Source organism: Euphorbia lathyris, chromosome 1 (assembly GCF_963576675.1).
Source record: "Euphorbia lathyris chromosome 1, ddEupLath1.1, whole genome shotgun sequence".
NCBI lineage: Eukaryota > Viridiplantae > Streptophyta > Magnoliopsida > Malpighiales > Euphorbiaceae > Euphorbia > Euphorbia lathyris.
In genome coordinates, this window is record NC_088910.1 from 58,751,757 (window position 1) to 58,774,383 (window position 22,627).

Below are 22,627 nucleotides of genomic sequence, written 5' to 3' on the forward strand. Positions count from 1 at the left end.
TTCAACTTGAGCGACAACCCACTCCACCTCCTAGAAGGAATCATGCACCACAACTACCAATGGGCCCTAGGGTTCAAGAGGTAAGACGAAACAGTCCCGTAGTCATTAGAAATGTGGATAGTGATAGTGATGGGGACTTATTTGATGACTATGATATGCCTATGATTGCTAGAAATATGGGGATTAGGATGAATGATGATGTTTTGAATGATAGGCACAGGAATGACATGCATGTGAATGATGTTGTTGGTCCTGCGCATGTGCGTGCCGGGAATATGGATATTGTGAATGATAATGTTGTAGGTGGTTATGAGATGGAGAATGTTGGGTTGAATGATCCGTATGGGGGGTCAAGGTAATGAAAGAGACGGATATGGGAGAGAGCCGAATGTGAGAAGGGCATATGGAGGTAATTTTAAGCGGGATGATGCTTTTAAGTTAAAGGTGGATCTACCGTCATTTTAGGGAGAACTCGACATAGAGGGTTTCCTTGATTGGTTGTTAGAGATGGAACGATTCTTTGATTATGCGGGAATACCGAAGGATCGGAAAGTCCGTTTAGTAGCTTACCGGTTGAAAGGAGGAGCTTCGATTTGGTGGGATAATATGAAAGAAGGGAGAAGAAGAGGAGGAAGGGAGCCGATTAGATCTTGGCTTAGAATGAAATCGATGTTGCGGAAGAGGTTTCTACCACCCGACTACGAGCAATACATTTACAGTTCTTATCGGAATTGCTCACAAGGTGCAAGGAGTGTGCACGAGTACACCTCGGAGTTCTTGCGGCTTTCGGCAAGGGCTAACTTGTCGGAAACCGAAAGCCAAAAGACTTCAAGGTATCTTGAAGGATTGAGGTACAACATCCAAGACCGGATTGGGACGCAAATGGTGATTCGGGTGCAAGACGCCCGTAATTTAGCATTGAAGGCCGAGGCACAGTTGAGTTTGAGGGGACGTGAAGGCTATAGGAGAGCCGGGAATGAAGGTACTTATGGAGGGAGAGGAGCTCCCAATGGAATTGATAAGGGCAAGGGTATTGCAAGTTCAAGCGATCCCAAGGTGCTAAGTGCGGGAAAGGCACCTAGTGGAGATGTGAGGCCTTTTAAGGCGACACAACCCCCTAGGGGCAACAACCCCTATGCGAGACCGGCTCCATTGAAATGTTTCCGATGCAATGAGCCGGGGCACCGTTCTAATGAGTGTCCCAAGAGGAGAAGTGCCAACATGGTTGAGCGGTATGAAGATGATGATGAGTACGATGATGAAGGGGATGTTTGTTATGACCCGGTTGATGATGATTATGAGGGAGAGTATGATGGTGGGCAAGTCGTACATGTGGTGAGAAGACTTTTGATCTCGCGTATAGTGGAAACGGACCAATGGCATCAATTGTTCCGAACCCGATGTCTAGTTCAAAGGGTGAAGTGCAGTGTGATTATTAACAGTGGTAGCCAAGAAAACATCATTAGCGACACAGCGGCTAAGAGGTTTGGGTTAGTTATCGAAGCACACTCGATTTCGTATAGTGTGGGTTGGATCAAGAATGTCGGAGAGCTGAAAGTCACTCAAAGGTGTATGGTACCTCTTGAGATATGGGAGTATCGGGATGAAGTATACTGTGACGTTGTGGAGATGGATGCTTGCCACCTATTGTTAGGACGTCCGTGGCAATTTGATAGGGATGTTATCCATACCGGAAGAAAGAACACCTATCGGTTTGTGAATGACGGGATCCGTTATGTGCTCACACCACTTGTAGGAGAGACCAAGACCAATGGGAAATCTACTTTGATCGTCTGCCCAACTCACAAGGCATTTATCAACGAGTGTGAGGAAAGTCAAACGGTCTATGTAGTGATGGTGAAATCTAGTACACCGTTGGAAAGGGCAGGTAGCAAAGGTGAAGAAGTCCCGGAAGAAGTGGGAAAGTTGCTTAATGAGTTCCATGATGTGTTTCCGGAGGAGTTACCATATGGGCTACCACCCCTTCGGGACATCCAACACCATATCGATGTTGTGCCGGGAGCTAGCTTGCCTAGTCTTCCTCATTACCGGATGAGTCCCAATGAGAGTGAGGTAATGAAGGAGAAGGTGGAAGAGTTGATAAGAATGGGCTATGTTAGGGAGAGCATGAGTCCATATGTGGTGCCGGCTTTGTTAACACCCAAGAAAGATGGATCGTGGAGGATGTGTGTGGACAACCGAGCCATCAATAAGATCACTATTCGGTACAAGTTTCCGATTCCCCGACTTGATGACATGCTTGATCAATTGAGTGGGTCCAAGGTCTTTTCCAAGATTGACTTGAGGAGTGGGTACCACCAAATCCGGATCAAGGCGGGAGATGAATGGAAGACGGCGTTCAAGACGCGTGATGGATTGTATGAGTGGCTAGTGATGCCATTCGGGATGACAAATGCACCGAGCACTTTCATGAGATTGATGAACCAAGTATTACGTCCGGTGATTGGGAAGTTCGCGGTGGTCTACTTTGATGATATTCTCATCCATAGTAAGACATCGGAAGAACATGTGGAGAACTTGAGGACCGTACTAGCTTTGCTCCGGGAGAACCAACTCTTTGCCAACACTAAGAAGTGTGACTTTGTGATGGAGAGCTTGGTGTTTCTCGGGTATGTGGTCAGTGGGAGTGGTATTCGGGTGGATGAAGAGAAAGTTAGAGCTATTCGGGAGTGGCCGACTCCAAAGACCGTTGGGGATATTAGAAGCTTTCATGGGTTGGCTACTTTCTATAGACGGTTCATCCGGAATTTCAGTGCTATTATGGCTCCTATGACCGAGTGTTTGAAGAAGGGTAGAGGCTTCAAGTGGGAAGATGAACAAGAGAGCAGTTTCGCCTTGATAAAGGAAAAGCTAAGCACCACTCCGGTTCTAGCGTTTCCAGATTTTGATAAGCTCTTCGAAGTTGAGTGTGATGCAAGTGGAGTAGGAGTTGGGGGAGTATTAATGCAAGTGAAGAGGCCCATAGCTTATTTCAGTGAGAAGTTGTGTGATTCAAGACAGAAGTGGGCCACCTATGACAAGGAGTTCTATGCGGTAGTGCGGGCTCTCAAGACGTGGGAGCACTATCTCATCGGGAAGGAGTTTATGTTGTACACCGACCACCAAGCCCTCAAATACTTGGGAAGTCAAAAGCAACTCCGGAGCTCCATGCATGCTAGATGGTCCGCTTTTATGGATAAGTTCCCTTATCAACTTCTTCACAAAGCGGGTCAACAAAACAAAATGGCGGACGCCTTGAGTCGAAGGATAGCTCTCTTGAAAACAGTAGCCTTGGAGTTAGTGGATTTTGAGCACATCAAGGGAGAGTATGAGGAAGATCCGGACTTTGGGCTTAAATGGGAGAAGTGTAGGAGAGGTACCGAAGAGAGTGGGTATCACTTAGTGGATGGGTTTCTCATGAGGGGTAGCCAATTGTGCCTTCCAAATACGTCCATACGAGAAAGAGTGATCCGAGAGTTACACAGAGAGGTGTTGGGGGGACACTTTGGAAGAGACAAGACCTTTGAAGCGGTTAGCTCCCGTTACTATTGGCCTAGAGTAAGGAGAGACGTGGCATACATCGTGGAGCGATGTGAGGCGTGCCAAACATCCAAGAGGCATGCTACTAATGCTGGATTACGTATGCATCTCCCGGTCCCGGAGACCATCTGGGAAGACCTCTCCATGGATTTTATGTTGGGGCTGTGACGCGCCTCACCGGCGTCGGTCACCGTTGAGGCTGACTAAGGGATAAGTGTACCCCGTCGTTATCAAGTAATAAAATCTGGAAAGTCCAGGTATCGAATCCACAGGATTTATTTACTACAAGTATCGAGCTACTTGGTCTCAGGTGTTATCTAGGCTGTGTGGGTTTTGAGGTTGTTTTGATTAAGTTAATCTACTCCTAGTTGAATTACTCTACTCCTAGCCAAGTTATTCTAATTCGAACTAAGTTATTCTACTCCTAATTAAGTTATTCTACTCCTAATTAAGTTAAACTACTCCTAGGTGATCTTTCACTAATGCAATTACCCAAAGGAACATGGTATGAACAATAATGATGAAGATAGATTATTAGGTCAATAGATTAAAAACCTAATCTAAGTCACTTGTATTCAAGGCGATTAACCCTACTTACCCTCCTGAAGTCCCTAGTGCGTGATTCCCTTGTAAGGCCAAAACTAGGTCTAAGGCTCAGCAATTTGGGCTTAATCAACTAAGAGGTCGTCAATCTCCTAGACTCTGACTAGGTCAGATTCAGCTCACAATATGTGCCTACTAGATTTTGGGGCTTTTGAATGAGTTAAACCAATTGAATAAAGCGTAAGACAAAGATTAAATAAATGAATCATAGAACAAAACAAGAGCTAAAATATCATTAAAGGCGAAGAATATTGTCACGGGATACAATTAGCCTAGGATTCATAGACTGTATCAAAGGGTACAAACATAGTAAGATAAAAGGTGATACGAAAATCCCTTTCAGGGAACCTGTCTACCCTGCAACCGGCTTCCTAGGTCTTAAGGACGGACCTTGAATAATCCTCGGTGGATGGAGCTTCGGAGCTTCTTTAATGGAGGTTGAAGGAGATGGAGAAGGTGGAGAGAATTCTTCAAGGGTGAAAAGCTAAGGTAATTTACAAGAATGAAAGATATCTAATTTACAATTGGAAATTCCTATTGATAGACGCGGTTCGGGCCCTCTTTCTAACCTAATTCGTATCCTTTTGCAGGTGGGAAGTCATGGGGTCAATCATGGCTTCGTGGGACCGGGAATCAGTCTTTTGACTGATTCCCGCAGGGCAGCTCGCCCGAGCTGGCCCCTTAAAGGCCTGCTTGACGGGCTGGTAACGCCAGCTCGCCGATCTAGCCCCAAAAAGGTCATTTCGACGAGCGAGAATGCCCAAAACTCCTTGCGCGACTGCCGGATGTCCCGAAATGCAACTTTCACCCGAACTTGTTCCTGCTTTAGCCTGCACATGCACGAAAACTCCAAATAACATTAGTCCCGAGGCTAAATTGACCGCCAATCGCTCATTTTGAGTAAACACTCCGTTTTGGTGCGACTTTTGGCAGATCAATTAGCTATAAAGGTAATGGAAATTTAACGTACATGCTATTTCGGCCATATATGCCTAAAATAACCAAAAAAGGAGCCTAAACAACCAAAAGTAAATAAAACATTTCCAATTCCTAACTAACTCACACAAAAGCATATAAATGCGAGAATTGCTCGCTTATTCATGAAATAACGCTAAAAACCGTCCTAAAACCGTACACAAAGATAGGGGTTTTTGACACCTATCAAACCTCCTCGCACTTAAAACTTTACTTGTCCCCAAGTAAACTAAAAAACTAAACCCGCAATCACAAGCAAGCTAGATAAACCTCCTGGTTTGACTAGGTGCTTGACACAATTTCGAGCATCTGTAATTACATGCATTCGGAAATACAAAGTAGAGACACGATATCCAAAAGCCGCATTTCAATTATCACAGGTCATATGTGTTGGTCCCGTGTGATTAGTTCCAAGGGGGGGTTAGGAACTAATGTAACTTTTTCGCTAATTAATCTTGCTGACTTAATAATTTTGGTGAGTTAGTTAACTCAGCTTCGGTCAGCTTGGCCATTCTTTTATGTAAGACAGCTTTAGTCAGATACTGACTAAGACTGTTTCACTTGAGAGTTGGGAATTGACACTTTTGTGGTCAGCTTCCAAATCAGCACTCCAATTTACTCAGTGTCAGCTTCAATCAGTTTATATGCTGAGTAAATACAACAAGCAACACATACACATATATATATATATATATATATATATTTGAGAGAGTTAGAAATTACTCAGTATCACTTATCCTGGTTCGGCCTCTCTGCCTACGTCCAGTCCCCAGAATCCTCCGGGCTTTTAGAATCCAATACTGAGCTTTTTAAGGGTAGAGCACAAACCGATTACAGGCAGTTGAATATGCAAGAGTACCTTCCTCTATTCGTCTACTCAACTCATACTAAGCGCTACAACCCAACACTTAGATTTCTCTACCACTAAGTACTTAAAACCAAGTACTCAGCACACACACTCTCAATATTACAATTGATCACAAACTTGTTCCTTTTAAGATAAAGAACACTTTAGATGATTACAGGCAATCAATCTAGCATTTACACAAAGAATAGAAGATTGGTGTAAGCTTTCTCTTTTGTTTTGAGTGCTTTGAATCTGTATCTTTCTCACTTGTAATTTTCTGTAAAATCGGCAATCTTCCAAATGATATCTTTGTCCCTTTTATAGTTGAAATGTGAGGAACAAATCATTTGAAATTTGATTTGTTCGTTGAGTCCAAAACGGCTCTTTTGGGGAGACAACTTCTAGTCAGCTTCAGATGTGCAGGCGAATCCTGTCTTCTGAATTCTTCAGACGTCAGATTTGTCTTCTTCCTACAGACTTTGTCTTCTTGCGGCAGTTTGTCTTATAGCATCGAACAGTTGACCCATGCATCTTGGAATTTGGCTTTTGCGTAATTCAAGGCTTCTATTATTGGTGCAGACAGTTGTCGAATTTGTCTTTTAGCTAACGGATCGTTCATGTTGTCCTGAAGATCACACAGCTTCACTTTGACAATCATTGTCTTTTATTTTCACCAGTACTCATACTGAGTTCTTTTTCACTCAGCTTCCATGGTAAGCTTCGTTTTGTAGAATCTATTCCTTGGAGCAGACTTCTTCTGTGCTGAGCTTCGTTTCACTCAGCTTCTTTGATTAGCTTCATTCTGACGCTGTTATTTTGAAGAAGACTTATCATCTCTTATGCTGAGTTGCTCTTCACTCAGCTTGTGTTGTGTTCTCATGCTGACTTTGTCCTGTCTTAATCTTTATTTCTTTTTGCATTCATATTTATACTCAATATTGAACAAACGGATTAGTACAATTAAGACAAAGCACTTAAATTTAATTGTCTCTTAATCATGAATTAGAGTTAAATGATTTTGTCAAATCAAAATCTTGTGGAAAGGTGTTTCAACAAACTCCCCCATTTTGATGTTGGCAAAATATTTAATTCATGGAACTCAGTATTGAAATTCCCCATGATTGAATTATATTTAATTCTTCTGAAATTACTCCCCCATAAGGGTTGCATATATTAACTCTAAACGTTCCTAGGTCAACTTTCAGAAAAGTTCAATGTTTTACTCAGTTTTGATACATAAATAGTTTATGTGTGGATGTATCAGAGTTGATGTGTACTGAGTATATATTTTTTATTTTGAATTTGTTTGTTCAATTTTAGACAGATCAGCATTTAGTATAGAGATAAGCATCACTTATTGAAAAAGAAAAACGTGAATGAAAAAAGATGCTTAATATAAATAGCCAGCATACAAAAAGTACATAGGTTAACTAAGCCTAAGTTAACTAAGCCTGAGCTACCCCTTTTCCTTTGTCTTTCTTCTTGCTGCCCGAAGTTTCTCCTGTTCTAGGCTGGGTTCCATCAGCTTGAGCTCTCTCCCCCGTTTTGCCACCATCAGGCGGAGGAGCAATGAAGGTGTCATTGAGAGCAGCACGAGTTAGCTTGACCGAGTATGCCTTAAGACGTTTCATGCTTTCAAACAACACATCAAGCACTGGAACTCCATCATCCAGAACTGAACCTGGGACGCGAATAGATGAGCTGATCATGCTGAGCATGTATTCATGTGACTTAGCTAGCCAGGAGATTGCTTCCGCTAGCTGGGCATATGATTGATGGTACATTCTGATTATAGCCTTGTCGTAGATGTCACGCTGAGCGTTTGTATGACGCACATGGCGAAATAGGCTTTGAGTGGTTTGGAGGATAGTATTGGTTTTGACCATGTCAGTTTCCATCTCCTCTTTGCTCAGATTCAGAAGATGGACAGCTTCACTAATTTCATCCATCGTGCATTGGGAAGATGAAGAGAGAAGATCACGAGCACCAGTCAGCTCAGAAGATAGTTTGGTAAAGCAATGATCTAACTCAGCAGAGGTAGCATAGCGCGTGTTGATGGTAGGTAAGGCATTGATCTGTCCTTGAAGTGAATTCATGTGATTCACCATCATCAATATTAGCTCAGTCATCTTGACAAAGGATTCTTGCTTGGGTTGCTGGGTTTGGACTGACGTCATGACACTTACTAAGTCTTTGAGATTCTTGATCTCATTGAGAAGCTGAGTGACAGACGAGAACTCTTGTGATTCAGTATTTGCGGACCCAGCAGCATCGGAATGAGAGTTGGTGCAGGAGGAGGCACCTTAGGTTGAGCAGGATTTTCTTTAGCTTGCTTGTCTCCCTGAGCAGCTAGGAATTCGAGTTCTTTCTCGGCTTGGTTCGGATTTTCTGGAGTCTTGGCGTGTTGCTCGGTATGAGTAACAAAGGCTTGGTTTTCCTGTATGGAGGGCTCAGGATGTGATGAGAAGAACCTAAAGTGAGTAGTTATAAGGTCCGTGATTTCATCCCTTAGAGGCGAATCATCCAGGAGGTCAATAGCTGGAGATTTGCAGGCCTTCTTCTTAAGCCTTCTTAACTTTCTGGTCTTTGGAGGAGGTGAGTCAGTAGGAATGGAATCAAGAGATGATTCTATTTTGAGATCAGTATCGAGCCCTTCCTTGAAAATTTCTTGTTCTGGGAGCTCAGCATCGCCCGTCTCATCCTGTACGGCTGGACTTTCAACTTGGTCAATATTGCCTGTTTGTTCTTGCTCAGTATGAGCTTCTTGATATTGCTCAATATCCTCATCGGTATCATGCTGATCTTCATCACTGCTTAGTTCTTCTGCTTCTTGATCAGCAGGAATTTGCTCAAGGTCAATCTCTTGGCTTCTGATAAAGTGAGAATCATCAGGAACTGCAAATTCAAGAGGAACAGCTTCAACTGGACTCAGCTCAGCAGTTTTCTTCTTCTTCTTCAGAGGGGTTTCCTCACTTTCCAACTCCTCAGGCTCATCTTGCCTCTCTTTTTTCTCTGCTGACTTACCTTGGTCAGCATCAATTTTCTTCCCCTTAGAGACAACCCGAATTTTCTTGGGGACATCATCAACATCCTTTGAGCTGGTTTGGATTGCCTTGCGTTTCTTTTCTCGCTTGGTTTGGATAGCAGCTGCGGCTACAATGATATTCTCTTCCTGAGGTAGTTCAGCATCATCTTCCTCCCGAGCTTCCCCCTCAGCTTCCCCTTCAGCTTTCCCTTCAGCTTCTCCCCGAGCTACCTCGATGACCCCTTTTCCCTTCTTGGGCTTGATAGGTTGGTTATATATTAATCCAAACAGTAACGCAACCGTAATCTCAGTTCCCACCATTTCTGTTTCATTTATCAAGTCGATTTGGTGATCTTCAAGGATTCGGGTAATGAGAGAACCCAGCCTAAGCTTGATAGTACTCCATTGGAGTGATCCTACCAGAAATACGGGCACGTTGAGGGGACTGAAGGTCAGCATGTGCCAGATGAAGCACTGCTCGAAGTTTGAAGAGGATGATGCTGCGTTGAACTTTGGGAAGATAAAGTTGGTTAGTATATAGTGCGCCATCTTTTGGTTTTGCCCCATGCATGTGCTGGGTATTTCCCCTTTGTGTCCCTCAGGTTTACAGAAGGTGGATGTGTGGTCAAGCTTTTCCTTAGTGGTCCTGAATTCCTTTCCGGTATTTGGAAGGTTTAGCAAGGTTGCGAGATAGGAAAGGGTAATGGTGAGCTTCTTACCTTTGACGTGAGTGACTAGATGGTCAGCATCACTTCCATCAACACAGAGGTTTGAGTAGAATTCACGTACTAACCTAGGGTAGGTTCTTTCAGCAAGCGAAAAGAGTCCAGCCCTTCCGTTTTTCGCAATCCATTCACAAAACGGTTGCTCATGTGTTATGAAGCTGGGGGAAAACCATCTACATCTGAGAACCTCATGATTCTTCACACTTGGGTATACCTTGACAAAGAATTTCTCATTCGGCTGCTTATCCTTCTTCTTCTTCTTTGAAGAGGTTGCTAGGTCAGTTTCGGGGTTTCTGTTTGGAGTTAGGTCATGCTGACCTTGTTGAGGAGGAGACTTAGGGTTTTCATCGGTGTGGTCGTCATTGTTACCGCCACCGGAAGGATTTTGGGATTTCGCCATTACTATGAGTTCTTTGAGAGGATTTTGGGATTCAGAGAGATGGATTTGAATGCCAAAGATTTCATATGTAAAGAGTGATAAGTGGGGAAACTTCCACTATTTATAGAGGTGCTAAATGATCTTATTCGTTGAACTAGCCGTTTAACCTCGAGATTATCAATCGACAGAGATTCTGTCATTTATGACACGTTCGGCGCATGGGTTTTCTCATTATTGCTTACGTTATCCTAGGTGGCTATTAATGCGCGTGCCAGCATTTAATGTTTTAAATGGGTTTTACTCAGCATTAAGAATACCAAACGTTTGTGATTCTGAGCAGTCAGTTTTACGTAGGATTGTTGTTTGTGGACTTAGTAACTCGGCTTTAAAAAAATCACTCAGCATGTATGTCTACTCAGCTTAGGGTGATTTCATGTCATTCTTAACTCAGCATGCAATCAGTTACTAAATTATCACAAATCACTCAGCATGGTAATCACTCAACATTCAATTTAGCACATAGAATTTATTGAAGAGGATTAGACATACCGATAGCTTCCCTTAGTATGTTAAATTTCTCACGAGCCAAGGGCTTCGTAAAGATATCCGCAAGCTGTTCATTTGTTGATATGTAGGTCAGCTTGATCTCACCCTTGAGTACATGATCTCTGATGAAGTGGTGTCTTATGCTGACATGCTTCATCCTGCTGTGTTGGATTGGATTCTTAGATAAGTCAATGGCACTCTTGTTGTCACATTTGACTTCTATTGTTTCTGTTTTGACGCCATAATCCTCAAGCTGTTGCTTAATCCATAGGACTTGGGCCATACAGCTTCCAGCAGCAACGTACTCAGCTTCAGTTGTAGACAAGGCTACTGATGACTGCTTTTTACTAAACCACGAAACCAGACAGCTTCCTAGGAATTGGCATCCTCCTGAAGTGCTTTTTCGTTCTAGCTTATCTCGACCATAGTCAGCATCAGTATATCCAATTAGTGTGAAGTCACTTGTATTTGGATACCATAAACCTGCACTAACTGAGCTCTGCAAATATCTGAAAATTCTTTTTACAGCTATTAAGTGAGATTCCCTGGGGTCAGCTTGATATCTTGCGCAATAACATACTGAGTACTGAATATCAGGTCTACTGGCAGTAAGATAAAGTAGAGAGCCTATCATACCTCGATATAACCTGCTGTCTACAGACTTACCTTTTTCGTCAGCACAAAGGACCGTGTCAGTACCCATTGGGGTTGATATGGGCTTACATTCTTCTATATCAAATTTCTTTAACATTTCTTTGGCGTACTTAGACTGACTTATGAAGATGCCATTCTTACCTTGCTTGATTTGAAGTCCAAGGAAGAAGTTGAGTTCACCCATCATAGACATTTCGAACTCAGTTTGCATCTGTTTGCTAAACTCTTTGCACATAGAATCGTTAGTAGCACCAAAAATTATGTCATCTACGTAAATTTGTGCAAGTATGGTATTTTTACCCTTTTTCTTAATGAACAAGGTTGTGTCAGCTTTGCCTCTGACATAATTCCTGGCCAGCAGGAAGTTGGTCAACCTCTCATACCACGCTCTTGGAGCTTGCTTTAGGTCGTATAGAGCCTTTTTGAGTTTATAAACGTGGTTTGGAAATTTTGGATCTTCAAACCCAAGAGGCTGACTGACATATACCTCTTCGTTTATAAAGCCATTAAGAAATGCACTCTTAACATCCATTTGATATAATTTAAAGTTCATAAAACTAGCATAGGCACACAGTATTCGTATAGCTTCTAACCTAGCAATGGGTGCAAAGGTTTCACCGTAGTCAATACCCTCTTGCTGACTATAGCCTTGGGCTACAAGTCGGGCTTTATTTCTGACTACATTGCCTTGCTCATCTAGTTTATTTCTAAAGACCCACTTAGTTCCTATGGTCTTTTGATTCCTAGGCTTAGGTACTAAATCCCATACCTCATTTCTTGTGAATTGATTAAGCTCTGCTTGCATAGCGTTGATCCAATATTCATTGTGCTCAGCATCAGCAAAATTCTTTGGCTCATGTACTGAGACGAAGGCAACATTGCTGAGATATTTCCTAAGCTGATCTCTCATCATCAGCTTGTTGTCAGCAGCATCAAGAATGGACTTCTCCGAATTTCCTCTTGGAATTTTTATTTCTTTGGGTAATGTTGAGTTGTTTGGAACAGGTGTTTCTACAATCTCTGCAGGAATAGATTGGTCAGCAAAGGTTATTTCAATCTCTTGCTTACCTTTGGTCAGCCCTTGTATCGATGACTCAGAGGCTCCATTTTGATCAGTGGAAGCTGAGCTTGGTTCATCTTCAGTGAGCTGAGTTGACTTTCCTGCAGGGTCAGCTTCATCGAACTCAACATGGACAGACTCTTCTACAACCTGAGTTCGTTTATTATATACCCTATATGCTTTGTTGTTAGTTGAGTACCCTAAAAAGATCGCTTCATCAGCTTTGGCATCAAATTTTGCAAGATTATCTTTTGTGTTAAGTATAAAGCATTTACACCCAAAGGCACGAAAGTAGCCAATGTTGGGCTTTCGTCCTTTCCAAAGTTCATATGGGGTTTTCTTAAGAATAGGTCTAACTAAAGCCCTATTTAGAATGTAGCATGCTGTGTGGACAGCTTCACCCCAGAAATACTTTGGAAGCTTATTTTCACTCAGCATTGTCCTAGCTATTTCGACAATTGTTCTGTTCTTCCTTTCAACAACCCCATTTTGTTAAGGTGTTCTAGGAGCAGAGAAATTGTGGTCAATACCACTGGTTTCACAGAATTCATCAAACTGTTGGTTTTTGAATTCTCCACCATTGTCACTTCTAATATGAGCTACTCTTAGGTCTTTGTCATTTTCAAGTTTTTTTAATCAATGTGGTGAACATCTCAAATGTTTCATCCTTGCTACTCAGCAAGATGATCCAAGTGTACCGAGAGAAATCGTCTACACTGACCAAGGAAAATTTCTTACCACCCAAGTTGAGTGGCTGAATAGGTCCGAAAAGATCCAAGTGTAGTAATTCCAATGGTCTATTGGTTGAGACAGTGTTTTTACTTTGAAATGACTTCTTAGTTTGTTTGCCTTGCTGACAAGCGTTACACAATTGATCTTTTTCAAATTTAAGTTTGGGTAATCCCTTAACTAGTTGCTTTCTAGCTAATTTGGCAAGAAGATCCATGCTTACATGACCAAGTCTTCTATGCCATAGCCAGGAGTTATCCTTTTTAGACACTAAGCATATATTTTTAGAAAACTGTTTTTCTAAACTCAGCATGTATACATTGTCTATACGAGGGGCAGTTAAAATCAATTCGTTTGTTTTTCCCTCGAGTATTTGACACTTAGTATCATCAAATACAACCCTCCCGTCGCTCTTGCAAAGCTGAGCTACACTCAGCATGTAACCCCCTCACTTGGATCACATGATATCTCACACAATATCAGTTATATACATGCTTTCAATTCTCAATCATATAAACTTCAATCTCATATAAACTTTACATATCATACATAAGAGAAAGCATTTACAATTTACAATACACGTTTAAGTCATTATCCTACATAGAGGATTTACAAAACAAAAGTATATCACAAGACTCCAAAATGCCTAGATGAGAATGGACTGACACTGCTGGTGCGACCTTAAGCAAGAAGAACTCCACCTAACCTGTAAAATCTGTTGGCAAGGGGTGAGCTGCCTACTCAAGAAACATATTACGCATATAGAAAGTTTCTTTCTCCAATTCGGACTCTAAGATCCTCAAAATGCTACATCAACATGGCTGCCTCACATGACATTCAATTTCGAGGCAGTCATGATCCATCTAGGTTTTCTTCCTCTATATATGGAATTAAAGTCCCATATTTTACAGAGGGTTTCATAACACATATAGGAACATAGTTTATTCTTTATGTATCTTCAAATTCGAACAATATCAATATGAAAAACATGCTCCAAAATGATGGAAAGCAGTACCCTAGATTTCTGTTTAGGACACTTGATACATATCTTTCATTTGGACAGCCTATAACCACTTCAAACAACATCAAAACTCAACAAACTCAATAATAACTCATCCACAACAACTCCTATCATCATACCTAGGTATTTCATAATCTCAAACTCATAGAAAACAAGCTAAAACAACATACTAACCTTCAAGTTGTGTCTATCACCTAGTATGCTTTCTAACTTGACTTGTTTGGCTTGAAAATGGAAGAAATTGGAAGAGTTTTCTTTGGAGAGGTTTAGGGTATGAACAAGGAAGGTTTTGCTGAAGCTTTGGTCGAAATTGTGGCTGGAATAGATAAAGAATGAGTTGTGCACATCATTTGGCAAATGAAGAGGTGTATTTTGTCTTAATCTTGGGGTGACACCTCGTGCTTGCTCACAAACCTCAAATTCAGCCCTCCTAAAGTGTAACTTAATCAATTTAGGACATATGAATTCATTCATTCATTCATTTAAGTCCTAACTCAATTAACCAATTGTTACATCTTAACGATACACTAATCGTCTACTAATCGCACGGTAATCGCATTATGCATATAAAACTTCTAATGACAATGCGATGAATCTAAAATGTATGTATTCAATCATGAAAACATATATGAATGTGGGAAGATGTATATGTTAGGGTTTTAGGGATGTTACACAGCAGATTGTAATTAAGACCTTTAACTAAGGAGACTGACTCAATAGTTGGGTTACCTCTGATAGTACCTGAGCCAACTATCTTACCCTTCTTATTGTCTCCAAAGCTTACACTTCCACCTCGTTTAAGCTCCGGTGTGATGAACTGAGTTTCATCACCAGTCATGTGCCTCGAGCATGCGCTGTCTATATACCACAGTTTTGATTTCTCCACGCATCTCAGGCTCACCTGCATTTTAGACTATTCATCTTTAGGTACCCAATTCTTTTTGGGTCCTTGTTTGTTAGCATAAACAGGTGCAAAGTCATATTTTAACTTATGATGGCATACTTTGATAGTGTGGCCACTTTTACCACAGAAGTCACAATGAATTACCCTTTGAGGGTGGTCAACATTATTGTGCTGAGCATGCCAACATACCTTTGAGGTATGTCCTTTCTTTCCGCAGAAGTCACATTGGACAATCCGCTTATTGTACCAACACACTTCTTTTGTGTGTCCCTTTTGTAGATACCCATTTTACCTTTTTCCCGCAACAGTCACACTGTGTGAACTGTTTATGCTGACTAGTACTTGAGTACTCAGCATGGGGTTTATTTTTATTTGAGCCTCTTATTTGGCTCTGTAAGGTAGTGACATCCTTTTTCAGTTTCTTTAAATCTGGTTGGACCTCCGAGACAAACTTATGCATAATTTCCATGTTGCTATGCAAAGTTGAGTTGTCTTGGAGAAGATATCGGAGGTCACTCAGCTTGACCTCTTCAATCTCATCACACTGCCTGCTGAGTGCCTTTACTTTCTTATTGCACTTTTTAGTTAGCGCATATAAATCACTCAGGGCGTTTATCATCTCATTTCTAAGCAAAAGTAAGGACGTTACCTCATTGTTGTGTACCTCCTGGTCAGTTTCATCAGAGAGGTCAGCTTGCTCAGATTGAGAGTGGTCAGCATCATCGGCCATGAAGCATATGTTTGCCGTTTCATTTGCGTCAGCTTCGGATGATGTTGACTCATCACTGTCACTCCATGTTGCTACCATTGCCTTCTTCTTTCCCTTCTTATCTCTCTTGAGGCTTGGACAGCTTGACTTGATGTGCCCAGTTTGGTGGCACTCAAAACATGCGACAGGCTTGGAGCTGTCCTTCTTGTATTTATCACTGGACTCAGCTTTGTACCTGTCATTTTTTCTGAATGGCCTTCTGCTGTTCTTTTCATTCTTTCTAAACAGCTTCTTCATTTTTCGTGTAAACATGGCCATCTCCTCATCATTTGATGAGTCAGCTTTGGTCGAGTTAGCTTTCATGACAAGTGATTTCTGTTTCTTGTCCTCTGACTTCTCCTTTTCTTCAAAGTTTTTCATTGATATCTCATGAGTCAGCAACGATCCGATCAGCTCATCGTACTTATACGTAGTCAAGTTCTGAGCTTCCTCCACATCAGTCTTTTTGGCCTGCCAGCTTTTGGGGAGACTTCTTAAGATCTTCTTCACCTGTTCTTCCTCAGTGAAGTTCTTTTCAGCTCATTTATAATGTTGGTAAATCTAGCATTCATTCCCGAGATGTCCTCATTATCATTCATCTCGAACAGCTCGTATAGTCTCATATGCTGATTTACTTTTGATTCCTTGACTTTGCTTGTGCCTTCGTAGGTCACCTCAAGCTTCTTCCAAATTTCCTATGCTGACTCACAACCTGAAATCTTATTGTATTCTGCAGCATCTAAAGCACAGTGAAGCATATTGATAGCCGAAGCATTGTTTTGAAGTTTTCTAAGGTCATCTTCTGACCACTCAATTTCACTCTTAACAATTTTCTCATTGTTAACAGTTTTATATGGCACGTATGGGCCTTGAACTATTGCAAGCCATGCACTCATGTTTGTAGCTTGAATAAAGTTCTTCATCCTATTCTTCCAGAATGTATAGTTAGATCCAAAGAATAGGGGAGGCCGACTAATAGATAATCCCTCAGGGAGTATCTGTGTTGTTTGGTTCCCTGGAAGGAAATGAGTGCTATTCTCAGCCATTTATTGGGATCCGCTCAAGATAGTTATATCTTTGAGTAGTGAGCTTAGGCTCTGATATCACTTGTTGGTCCTGTGTGATTAGTTCCAGGGGGGGTTAGGAACTAATGTAACTTTTTCGCTAATTAATCTTGCTGACTTAATAATTTTGGTGAGTTAGTTAACTCAGCTTCGGTCAGCTTGGCCGTTCTTTTATATAAGACAGCTTTAGTCAGATACTGACTAAGACTGTTTCACTTGAGAGTTGGGAATTGACACTTTTGTGGTCAGCTTCCAACTCAGCACTCCAATTTACTCAGTGTCAGCTTCAATCAGTTTATATGCTGAGTAAATACAACAAGCAACACATACACACACACACACACACACACACACATATATATATATATATATATATATATTTGAGAGAGTTAGAAATTACTCAGTATCACTTATCCTGGTTAGGCCTCTCTGCTTACGTCCAGTCCCCAGAATCCTCCGGGCTTTTAGAATCCAATACTGAGCTCTTTAAGGGTAGCGCACATACCGATTACAGGCAGTTGAATATGCAAGAGTACCTTCCTCTATTCGTCTACTCAACTCCTACTAAGCGCTACAACCCAGCACTTAGATTTCTCTACCACTAAGTACTTAAAACCAAGTACTCAGCACACACACTCTCAATATTACAATTGATCACAAACTTGTTCCTTTTAAGATAAAGAACACTTTAGATGATTACATGTAATCAATCTAGCATTTACACAAAGAATAGAAGATTGGTGTAAGCTTTCTCTTTTGTTTTGAGTGCTTTGAATCTGTATCTTTCTCACTTGTAATTTTCTGTAAAATCGGCAATCTTCCAAATGATATCTTTGTCCCTTTTATAGTAGAAATGTGAGGAACAAATCATTTGAAATTTGATTTGTCCGTTGAGTCCAAAACGACTCTTTTGGGGAGACAACTTCTGGTCAGCTTCAGATGTGCAAGCCAATCCTGTCTTTTGAATTCTTCAGACGTCAGATTTGTCTTCTTCCTATAGACTTTGTCTTCTTGCGACAGTTTGTTTTATAGCATCGAACAGTTGACCCATGCATCTTGGAATTTGGCTTTTGCGTAATTCAAGGCTTCTATTATTGGTGCAGACAGTTGTCGAATTTGTCTTTTAGCTAACCGATCTTTCATGCTGTCCTGAAGATCACACAGCTTCACTTTGACAATCATTGTCTTTTATTTTCACCAATACTCATACTGAGTTCTTTTTCACTCAGCTTCCATGGTCAGCTTCGTTTTGTAGAATCTATTCCTTGGAGCAGACTTCTTCTGTGCTGAGCTTCGTTTCACTCAGCTTCTTTGATTAGCTTCATTCTGACGCTGTTATTCTGAAGAAGACTTATCATCTCTTATGCTGAGTTGCTCTTCACTCAGCTTGTGTTGTGTTCTCATGCTGACTTTGTCCTGTCTTAATCTTATTTCTTTTTGCATTCATATTTATACTCAATATTGAACAAACGGATTAGTACAATTAAATCAAAGCACTTAAATTTAATTGTCTCTTAATCATGAATTAGAGTTAAATGATTTTGTCAAATCAAAATCTTGTGGAAAGGTGTTTCAACAATATGTTTAAGAAAAAGGACACATGTTCAATTAAACGAGCTTAAGGGGATAGCTAAGTAAAACACCTCACCATAGGTAGTTCACTCAATTCACACAATTTTGGTGGCTAAAGTGTTTACTCTCGGCTTATGTTCTTGCTTAGGACTACGTTGACTTTGCACGTTCATTCGAGTTCCTCTACTATGCTATATGACTCCGATGATATCAAAAACAGCCTCGAATTGGGGTTGTAATGTGGTTAGAGGGTTAAAGGTACAACAAGGGTTAGGAGTTCTAGCGCTAGAAAAACAAAGTTTAAAATGGCTTTAGCAAATTATGAAGTGATTGAGCTTTTTATTCAAATATTTTTTCTGAGACGTTCTAATTTTAAGACTTGGGAGATATGGTTCTCCTTCTTTTGTTCGTCTCTTTTCTTTTTTTTTTCTTTTCTGTTTTTCTTTTTTTTCGGATAGTAATGCTCATTCACTTCTTAGCCTTTTGGCTTGCTACTATGGTGCCATAAACAAGGATAAAGTGCTAGAAGAAAACAAATGCTCAATGCGAGCTTTGCAAAAACTCGGGTTAAGCAACAAACCAAGTGATGGTTTGCAAAACTTTCGGTTAGAACGAAAGAAAAATCTACAAACTACAAAAAATATAGGCTCAAAGGGGCTTCCTAGAGTAGATGAAAAAGAGAAAATAAGGTAAAGAAAAGGTTAATTCTAATGAGGCTGATTGATCGTTTAACATCTCAAATCATTGCATGTAGGTTCAACTCAGTATTAGGTGCAAAATCTGTAATCTTTCCACAAGTCAAAGCATTCATACAAAAAATGTCAAGAAAAAGAGCTTTTTGATGTTCGCTCTGTTGGTCCCGTGTGATTAGTTCCAAGGGGGGGGGGGTTAGGAACTAATGTAACTTTTTCGCTAATTAATCTTGCTGACTTGATAATTTTGGTGAGTTTATCAACTCAGCTTTGGTCAGCTTGGCCGATCTTAGTGTAAGACAACTTTAGTCAGATGTTGACTAAGACTGTTTCACTTGTGAGTTGGGAATTGACACTTTTGTGGTCAGCTTCCAACTCAGCACTCTAATTTCCTCAGTGTCAGCTTTAAACAGTTTAGATGCTGAGTAAATATAACAAGCAACACATGCATATATATATATTTTAAGAGAGTTAGAAGTTACTCAGTATCACTTATCTTGGTTCGGCCTCTCCGCCTACGTCCAGTCCCCAGACTCCTCCGAGCTTTTAGAATCCAATACTGAGCTCTTTAAAGGTAGAGCACAAACCGGTTACAAGACAGTTGAATATGCAAGAGTACCTTCCTCTATTCGTCTACTCAACTCCTACTAAGTGCTACAACCCAGCACCTAGATTTCTCTACCACTGAGTATTTACAACCAAATACTCAGCACAACACTCTCAATTCACAATTGATACAATTTGCTCTTTTTCAGCTAAAGAACACTTTAGATGATTACAAAACAATCAATCTAGCATTTACACAGGAATAGAAAGTTGGTGTAAGATTTCTTTCTTGTTTTTGAGTGCTTTGAGCTTGTATTTTTCTCTCTTGTATATTCTGTAATTCGACAATGATCCAAGAGGATTACTTGTCCTTTTATAGTTATATTTTGAGGATCAAATGATTTGAATTTGATTTGTCCGTTGAATCCAAAACGGCTCTTTTGGGGGACAACCTTCTGGTCAGCTTCAGATGTGCAGGCCAATCTTGTTTTCTGATTTCTTCAGTTGTCAGGCTTGTCTTCTTCCTACAGGCTTTGTCTTCTTGTGGTAGTTTGTCTTATAGCAACGAACAGTTGACCCATGCATCTCGGAATTTGGCTTTTGCGTAATTCCAAGGCTTCAATTATTGGTGCAGACAGTTGTCGGATTTGTCTTTTAGCTAACGGATCATTCAGCTTCACTTCGATAGTCATTGTCTTTGATTGTCACCAAATCTCATACTGAGTTCTTTTTCACTCAGCTTCCATGGTCAGCTTCGTTCTTCAAGATCTAGTTCTGAAGTAAACTTCTTTTATGATGAGCTTCGTTCCACTCAGCTTCTTTGATCAGCTCCATTCTTAAGCTGTTGTTTTGAAGATGACTTATCTTCTCTTGTGCTGAGTTGCTCTTCACTCAGCTTGTGTTGTGTTCTCATGCTGACTTTGTCCTGTCTTAATTTTTATTTCCTTTTGCATTTATGTTTATACTCAATATTGAACAAATGAATTAGTACAATTAAATCAAAGCACTAAATTTAATTGTCTCTTAATCATGGATTAAACTTAAATGATTTTGTCAAATCAAAATCTTGTGGAAAGGTGTTTCAACACGCTCTTGGCCTCAAATTCAACTCACAATTCTTGGATTTCAAATTTGTGCTTACTAGTTCTCCCCAAACTCAAGTTTAATATCACATGCCTTCAATTCTTAAGTTATCTACCTAAGTAATGATTTTAACATTTCTTCAAAAGTAGGGTCTAAATGCAAACTTTAGCTCATGCTTTTACAGATACAAGGATTGTGTCCTACACCTAAACTAGTTGTCATGCAATCTTAGATTCGGTTATCAGCCCTCAAGGACAAATAACGAAGTTTAGATTCGAAGGAGGTTCACGGTTTTAGGTCCTAAACATGCAAAACATAAATAAAACTTAAATAAAACCCAAAAACGCTAAACTAAACTAGACACGACGCAACAAAAATTTAAAATTTATACAAATTTTTATAAGTTTGTCTACCCCTCCTCCTCACACTTAAATCATGCAATAAGTTCCAACATTGCATATAAAACAATAAAACACATGTGAAAGAAGTTAGGGTGGAGAAGACAACTTACTAACCAAAGTTAAAAACAGAAATCTATAATTGAATTAAAAAGAAAAACAAACCTAGAAAAAGTTTAATCCAAACTTGGGTTGCCTCCCAAGAAGCGCTACTTTTATAGTCGGTTAGCTCGACATAGAGTTCCTTCCTAAGTATAAGCTTCTATCCGCGTTAGGAACTCAAATTCCTTAATAAATAATCCGTACCTACAAAACGGATTAGGGGCCTCAAATAAGTTTAATGAAAATAAGCGGCCAAATTTAAACATATTATGAAAAAATTTGGTTTGCTCCCTTTTGGATTCTCTTGGTAGGTCGAAGAGAGTGAAAACTTATGAGTATGAAGCAAACCTAAACTTTTCTAACTTTTGAGGAAAAGGTAGTTGAGATACACAAGTTTTGATTTGATCTTTTATCTCTTTCACATGATTTAAAATTTCAGATTTTGAACCGGGGTTGCTTACCACTTCCGGTTCCTCACTTACCTTGAGTGATACATGTGACAGTGGACTTGGTGCTACCTTTTTGTCATTCCTCAAAGAGATGGCTTGAGCTGATTCCCTTTGTGGGATTTCTATGTTTTCCTTTATGCTTGGGAGAGCATCTCGGGATTGCTCTTGCATCTCATGGTTTATTTGAGCCAATTGGTTGCTCAAGTCCTTACAAACCTCCTCATTGATTATAAGTCGGGCTGATATTCCTTTCAAAAGGGACAGCACCTCATCTTGTGAACTAGAGGGTTGTGGAGAAACTTGGCTTGCTTGTTCGTAAGGAAACACTCCCAATTCGTTTTCCCTGTGCTCATTAACAAACCTATTTGGAGGTCTCAACATGTTAGGGTTCCCGTAGGACAGATTTGAGTGTTGAGGTCTCCTCCAATCACTACATAAAAGCTGTAAGAATTGGGGTTAGAATTATACCTTTGGTGATTACCCACAAAACTTACACTTTCATTGGTGTTGAGGCTCACTTTCGCCATCAAGATATCAATTTTCTTATTTAACTCGGCCATGGAGGGATTGGGAGCCTCATTCTCCAGGGCATGAATGTATTGTCTTGATGGGATAGTAAACTTTTGAGCTTGCCACTCGACTCTTTCTTGCCAATTCATTGATTAGAGAATGCTAAGAAAAAGTGAAGTTCTAGCACAAAAGTTGATAAGTAAAAGTATATAGTTATGAACAAGTATAGAAGTTATAAAGATTATATATCAACAAGTATAGAGAATAAGTATAAAGAATTATGTATACACAAGTATAAATAATATAAACAAGTATACGATTATATATTGACAAGTATAGGTAAACAGGTATGAAGAATTATGTATAAACAAGTATAAACGATATAAACAAGGATATTCACAAAAAGAATCGTATATAAACAAGTGTATGTATAAACAGGTATATGTATAAACGAT